Source organism: Paroedura picta, chromosome 1, assembly GCF_049243985.1.
Source record: "Paroedura picta isolate Pp20150507F chromosome 1, Ppicta_v3.0, whole genome shotgun sequence".
In the NCBI taxonomy this organism is placed as follows: domain Eukaryota; kingdom Metazoa; phylum Chordata; class Lepidosauria; order Squamata; family Gekkonidae; genus Paroedura; species Paroedura picta.
Window position 1 is genome coordinate 4,317,680 of NC_135369.1, and position 8,370 is coordinate 4,326,049.

Consider the following 8,370-nt stretch of genomic DNA (forward strand, 5'->3'; position numbering starts at 1 on the left):
TGGCAAGAACTGAAGAGTCACCTGAAACTCAACCCCTCCAAGATGGTGGTCCTTTGGCTGGGTCAAAAGGGGCAGGAGCAGGAAGCACACCTTCCCTGCCTGGATGGGGTACAGTTGTCATATGTACCTCAAACCAGGAATTTGGGGGTGGTCCTGGATGCCTCACTTTCTATGGCTGCCTAAGGAGGTGGTGAGCTCCCCCTCACTGGCAGTCTTCAAGCAAAGGTTGGATGCACACTTTTCTTGGATGCTTTAGGATGCTTAGGGCTGATCCTGCGTTGAGCAGGGGGTTGAACTAGATGGCCTGCATGGCTCCTTCCAACTCTATGATTCTACGATTCTATGATTCTAGGTCACCAGTGTAGCCCAAATGGCATTTTTCCATCTGTGCCAAGCATGGATACTAGAGCCCTACCTGCCCCACGAACACCTGGCCCTGTGATCCATGCAATGATCACTTCTAGGTTAGACTTCTACAACTCACTCTACATGAGCCCACCCTTGTCTCTGATCTGCAATTTACAGCTGGTCCAGAATGCAGCTGCCTGGATTCTCACTAAATCATCTTGGAGGACCCATGTTCAGTCTCTGCTGAAGCAACTGCACTAGTTGCCAGTCTGTTTCTGGATTAGATCCACGGTTTTGGTTCTAACCTTTAAGGCTATATGCAGCTTGGATCCTAGTTACTTGAGGGACCGCTGACCTCCTTATGCCCTCTACAGGGTGCTCCACTCTGCTGATGATCCCAGGACCCTGGCTTTGACCAGGGCTGGGGCCTTTTTGGTTCTGGCCCCTACCTAGTGGAAAGAGCTCCCTGAAGGGCTGCATGCTCTGTTGGAGTTCTCTGAGCTCCACAGTACCTGTAAAATGGAGTTCTTCCACCAGGCATTTGTCTGAGGCCGGGAGGTGGTCCTGGGGATTTATATTGGGCACCCCTCTCCTCTTAGGACTGGTATTAGACCAGCCTTGATCCCGTGGGCTCCCTTGACATCGGCCCAACTTTCCATCAGCCCTCCTAGTCCCACCCAAGGTGTTCGAGTAGGATATAAATTATATTATATTCACATTGCCATGACTTGTATGGAATTTTAATATCTTGTTTTAATGGGATTTTATGGGGATATATTATTATTGTATGATTTATATGACAATATTGTAAACTGCCATGAGCCAGTTCTTGGGAGCGGCGGTAATATAAATCTCATTATAAATAAACAAGCAAACAAATAAAGATGGTAAGATTGCAAATCTACAGGGAACGGCACACAAGCAACAGCATACTAACTTGCAAGGAAGTTCAAAAGCCAAAACCATGGGGCACACAAAGGATGGATTACGATGTCTCTACACTAATGCACAGAGTATGGGAAACAAGCAGGAGGAACTAGTAGTCCTAATAGAGGTAGAGAACTATGACCTAATAGCAATCACAGAAACATATTGGGGTAATACTCACAATCGGAATACTAAAATTGAGGGGTACAATCTCTTCAGAAGGGACAGAAGAAAAGAAGGGGGGAGGTGTAGCAATATATGTTAGGAATCTTTATACTTGTGAAGAAATACAGATACCCGAGCATGAAAGTTCAGTTGAGTCTATTTGGGTAAATATAAAAGGAGTAGGAAATGAGAGGGGTATTATTGTGGGGGGTCTGCTGGAGACAACCAAGCCAGTCAGAGGACTTGGATGAGATACTCCTAGGCCAGATTACAAAATTCTCAAAGAGGAGGGACACAGTGGTCATTGGTGACTTCAATTACCCGGATATAAAATCATAGAATCATAGAGCTGGAAGGGGCCATACAGGCCATCTAGTCCAACCCCCTGCTCAACGCAGGATCAGCCCAGAGCATCCTAAAGCATCCAAGAATCATATCTGTTGGAAGACCAACTCTGCTAAAAATGCAAACTCCGTTCAATTCTTAACTTGTCTTGCCGACAGCTTCATTTCCCAGAAAGTAGAGAGGGGAACCAGGGGGTTGACCACAGGGGAGCACAGAAAGATGGAGCAGAGAAACGCAAGTGAGCAAGCATTGGAACTGTGCTTCTTGCAGAATGAGGAAGGCTGGTTATTAAAGGGAGGATTTGAGGGGCCCTGGTGAAGGGATTGATGCCAGGTTCACGGTGAAAAGTCAAGTAGGCTGAGGTGGGCTTCAGCCACAAGGTGTGATTGCCTTCAAATGGGAATGACAAAAGATTTAGAATCATAGAATCATAGAATTGGAAGGGACCTCCTGGGTCATCTAGGCCAACTCCCTGCACTGTGCAGGACACCCACAACCCTATCTCTGCACGCCTCTGCTTTTCTGGGTAACCTCACACCACCTGCCCTCTTGATCCCTGTCCGCACTTTGCTCCTTAAATAGGGGGACAGGAGGATAGGTGCTTCATTTCAGGAGATTATGAACCTCTTCCTTACATCTAGAGGCTTCCCAGAGAGGATCAAGGAGGCAGGGGTACGCCCCCTCCTGAAAAAGCCATCTCTTGACCCCCCCTGACCTGCCCAGTTACTGCCATGTCTTGCATCTCGTGTTTCATGGAATCATAGAATCATAGAGTTGGAAGGGGCCATAGAGGCCATCTAGTCCAACCCCCTGCTCAACACAGGATCAGCCCTAAGCATCCTAAAGCATCCAAGAAAAGTGTGTATCCAAACTTTGCTTGAACACTGCCATTCTTTGGTTCTTGGTCCTTTCCATTGTGGCTTCCCTAGCTTAAAAAGTAACCAGATGTTTACAGGAGTTCCATAACTTCAAGCTCTTTTCCAGCCAGCACATGACTATGGCCACAAAATCTTAAAAGACGATGCAGTAAAAGTGCTACACCTAAATATGCCAGCAAATTTGGAAAACTCAACAATGGCCACAGGACTGGAAAAGGTCAGTTTACATTCCAATCCCAAAGAAGGGCAATGCCAAAGAATGTTCAAACTACCGCACCATTGCACTCATTTCTCATGCCAGCAAAGTTATGCTCAAAATTTTACAAGCTAGGCTCCAACAAAATTGATTTGGAGAACTCAGTGGGCCTCTATGGGTCCCCCTTGGAGGGAAGTGTGGGGGAGAAGCCAAGAAAACCCATGATTTGGGGAATGCAACTGTGGCGGAGCACCTCAAACCAAACTGCTTGCCCTGCTGCGACCCCAGTGAAAGGGTTGTTCGACCGCCAAAGAGGTCCCAACCCCCAAGTTTAGAATGACTGCTCTAGGGCAGAGTCTGCACTTACTTTGTTTATTCCATTGTCAATCCTGTTGAATTCAGATCGCTTTGAACTCGGGTCTTCCTCTCCCCTCCCCCATTGAAACAGGAAAGTCTTCTGCACATGGTTAGGGAGGCTCAGAAGAGAGGGGGAAGGCAAATGGAGACATTTCTTTGTTTTCTTGAAGGGGGGGGGGGAGAATCCAAGAAGGCATAAAAAAAAAATCCAAGCCCGACAGAAGTGGAGAGAAATTAAGGGCTTCTCCTTTAAGGCAGGCTTGCCACATGACCACCTGTAGCCAATCACGGGTTCTCTATCACGGAGGAGAGCCCAGATTTGAAACAATGCGATTTTTAAATATATTGAGGATTAAAAGCACTTTGAGATATCGCACAATAAAGGCAGGGTCACACCGGATCGATCCTTCTTGCTGCAGAAGGAAAATTTAAATCACCCCAAATCCAAACGGAAATCTCATTCTGTGTAGGGGGCAGGGACTGAATCGACCTGGGGTTGGAATTAGAGCTCCATGCAGTTTACACCTAGGTTTCAGTTAAAAGTGCTGTCTGATCTGATGGACTCAGCACAAAAAAAAAATTACACTTCCTTGCTGCACAATTTTTTCCCCCAATGCACCACATCCCTTGTTTTCTAAGAAGTCAGCCCACAAGTGGCCCTCTGTGGAGTTACGTGGATTAACAAAGGAAGAGAAACTTAATTAAATCCTTAAAAAAAAAAGCTTTGCCATCAATCATCTGGCCTACCACATCACAACAAAGCCAGAGTTATAAATCAGAACAGGACTCCGAGGACAATGACAGGAACTGCCTATTAATTTATAATTGGGAAACAAGTGTATGGGAACGAGAAAACATTGTCATTTTTCCTGGGGTGAAGAAACCTTTGAAGAAAAACGAGCAATGGTATCAGATTCTTGTAACTCTTTCGTCAAAACATTCCCCTAGTCAAATTGGGTACCTATGTTTGCATGGGATCTTGCAATCTTTTATTAACTCTAGTTCCTCTGGATCACTCACGCTCCCTGTTAGAAGTGCCTGCCTCCAGGTGGATTCTGGGAAACTCTGGGAATTAGAGCTCATCTCCAGACCACAACTTCTCTATCTATCTATCTATCTATCTATCTATCTATCTATCTATCTATCTATCTATCTATCTATCTATCTATCTATCTATCTATCTATCTATCTATCTATCTATCTATCTATCTATCCATCCATCCATCCATCCATCCATCCATCCATCCATCCATCCATCCATCCATCCATCCATCCATCCATCCATCCATCCATCCATAAATTCATCCATCCATCCATCCATCCATCCATCCATCCATCCATCCATCCATCCATTATTGGACTTCCTGCCCACCACGCTCATTTCTGGCCCATAGTGGGTTACAGATCTGTCCAAAATTAAAACCCCAATAAAACCCTATTAAAAAGCATCTGGAGGAACAATATACATATCAGCTCTAAAAATAAAACCGTAAGGAAGAACTCCTCTGACCCCACTAGAAAAAAAAAATAGGTGCAGGAGGAGGAACACAGATCTTCAATAAGTATATGCTCTTAGTCCTAGGTGGGAAGCCCATCAGATCTTTCTTGCCACGCTGACCTCAACCGTAGAACTGGCGGAAGAGTTTTGTTTAGAAGGCCCTGCGGAAAGCCAAAAGCTCCTTGGAGAACAATGGAATCTTGGATAGGTGGACTTTTCAGCCCTGTATGCCACTGAAGCCCTTATTCTTCCCATGCCCTACCCTGAAATTTCCAGAAGTTTCTCAGCCTGGACTTGCCAACTCTGCCCCTCGGACCCCCTGCTGATGGTTAGGGAGGACTTGATGGCTCTACCCCTGCCCCATCAAAAATGTGATGTCCTTGCATCAGGAAATGTTCCATCTTTTGTTACCTTGAAATGGTTGAACTAAGCATGGAATACTTGGATATCCCTTAGTTAATATTACAAAAATTACTGGAGACCAAGAGGTATGAGGAAAGATTGGGGGAGCTTGGTCTGTTTAGCCTGGGGAGGAGACGACTGAGAAGGGATCTGATCACCATCTTCAAATATTTAAAAGGCAGCCATGTAGAGGATGGAGTTCTCTCTTGCCCCGGAGGGATGGAGCAGAACCAATGGGATGAAATTAATTCAAACAAAATTCCATCTAAACATCTGGAAGAAGTTCCTGACATTATTGGTGTTTCTCAGTGGAACACGCTTTCTCAGGAGATGGTGGGTTCTCCATCTTTGGAGAATTTTAAGCAGAGGCTGGAGAGCCATCTGACAGAGAGGCTGATTCTGGGAAGGTTCAAGGGGGTGGCAGGTGACAGTGGATGAGCGAGAGGGTGGTGAGTGTCCTGCACAGTGCAGGGGGTTGGACTAGATGACCCAGGAGGTCCTGTCCAGCTCTATGATTCTATGAGTCTATGATTCTAAGACTTGTTGTTGGGTTTGCCAACCTTGGCAGTGGGGTGGAGTTTGAGATATCAAAATTGCCCCTTGATTTCAGAGAACAGAGATCAGTTCCCCTTGAAGAAATGGCTACTTTGGATGAGAAATGCCATGGCATTATGATGAGATCATGCCCTTTCCCAAACCCTCAAGGTAAAGGTAAAGGTATCCCCTGTGCAAGCACCGGGTCATGTCTGACCCTTGGGGTGATGCCCTCTAGCAATTTCATGGCAGACTCAATACGGGGTGGTTTGCCAGTACCTTCCCCAGTCATTACCGTTTACCCCCCAGCAAGCAGGGTACTCATTTTACTGATCTCGGAAGGATGGAAGGCTGAGTCAACCTTGAGTCGGCTGCTGGGATTGAACTCCCAGCCTCATGGGCAGAGCTTCAGACTGCATGTATGCTGCCTTACCACTCTGCGCCACAAGAGGCTCTTTCCCCAAACCCTACCCTCATCAATTTCCACTCTCAAAAATCCCCAGGATTTCCAAACCTGGAGTTGGTAATCTCAATGTTACTCTTAGGCAATGTTACAGCTTAGGGCTGATCCTGCGCTGAGCAGGGGGTTGGACTAGATGGCCTGTATGGCCCCTTCCAACTCTATGATTCTATGATTCTAAGATTCTTCCCAGGCCACATATGACACAATGGCTGTTTTCAGCGGGAACTGTCAATCGTCGAAGTTTTCATTAGCCCATAATGAATTGATCCCTGGGAACGTCTATGCGTTTCTGATAGAAAGTAAACTCGAGTATTGACTATGAAAATACATTTTGTGCGTGAACCTCTCCCTCCCAAAAGGTCATGAACTTGTGTTCCTTCAAGAAGAAAGCACTACATTCCATTAAATCAATCATTCCACAGACATTTCTGAAATTTCATCATATTGCTCATATGACCCATAGAGAGACCAAAACTGAGTGGTGAGAGGACAGACACGAAGAATCACCTATCCACATATGAATCCACCAAACCATTGCAGTCATCTTTGCTTTGGTTCCAAGACTTTATAAATTTAATCGGTTTCCAACCCGGAAGAGGACCTCCTCGGCTATGTCTCCAAAACTCTGGACTTCTCTCCCTGGAGAGAATCAAGTGTCCCATTCTTTTGCAGTCTTCCACCAATGGTCAGACATTTATGTTGAATTTTGAATCACTCTTCAGTGTATTCTTGTGATTGTTTGTTGCAGTGGCTAGAAGTAGCAGCTTCTCGGGTTTGATTCCCTATACCTCCACATGGTGGGTTTGATTCCCTACTCTTCCACATGCAGTCAGCTGGATGACCCTGGGCTCGCCACAACACTGATCAAACTGTTCTGGCCAAGCAGTAATCTCAGGGCTCTCTCAGCCTCACCTCCCTCACAGGGTGTCCCGTTATGGGGAGAGGAAACGGAAGGTGATTGGAAGCCACTTTGAGACTCCTGGTAGAGAAAAGCAGCATATAAGAACCAACTCTTCTTCTTCTTCAGTAATATCTGGGCTCTCTCAGCCTCCCCTCCCTCACAGGGTGTCTGTTGTAGGGAGAGGAAAGGGAAGGCAAATATAAGCCACTTTGAGACTCCCTTGGGTAGAGAAAAGTTGCATATAAAAACCAACACTTCTTCTTCAAGTGGATTTTGCTACTGTCACAATAAAATCCAGTTTCAAGGCTAACTTCTACGCCCCCCCGGGATCTGGGATTGGGATTTGGACCGGTACCATCAGGATCCCCTCTCCACCTGATAGTAGTAGAAAGGGGAAGTAGCCAATCTTGCCATGACAGTTAGCGAACCAATATTGTCGAAGCTATAGTGTTGTTTTAATGGTTTGTATGGTTTTTATGGGGTTTTAAGATGTTGTAACCCGCCACGAGCCGCAAGGGAGTGGTGGGTAATAAATCAAATAATAATAATAATAATAATAATAATAATAATAATAATAATAATAAAGTATATTGAAAATGGATAAAAACTGCATTATTTAGTATGTGTTACGTGTTTTTGTGCTGGTTTTAATGGTTTTTTTAAAGATTTATTATTGTACATGATGCTTAACCCCCTTGGTGAGCCTTGTGAGGAAAGAAATTTAGTAAAATAGGTACAGAAATCAGGTCACTTTAGATGCCTTCAGAGTCACCAAACAGCTGATCCCTGGAGATCAGCTGTCTGGACACAATTTCTGCCAAATTAGTCTGAGGTTCCTGAATTGCCAGACTTGACACAATATGCTTGATTGGAGTTGTAGGAAAGCAGGGAATCTTGAATCCTGAAGTACTCATTTTCCCCTTCCCACATACACCACTAGCTGGGGTGCTAAAAAACAACAACAACTATGATGTGAATATGAGCCTCTTGTGGCGCAGAGTGGTAAGGCAGCAGACATGCAGTCTGAAAGCTCTGTCCATGACGCTGGGAGTTCAATCCCAGCAGCCGGCTCAAGGTTGGCTCAGCCTTCCATCCTTCCGAGGTCGGTAAAATGAGTACCCAGCTTGCTGGGGGGCAAACGGTAAAGACTGGGGAAGGCACTGGCAAACCACCCCGTATTGAGTCTGCCATGAAAACGCTGGAGGGCGTCACCCCAAGGATCAGACATGACCCGGTGCTTGCACAGGGGATACCTTGACCTTTGCCTATATGAAGTGAATATACATGGACTCCTGTGACTGCGTAATTTAAGTTTTAATAAAAGATGAAGGCAGTACGAAAATTGGTGAAGGGCAC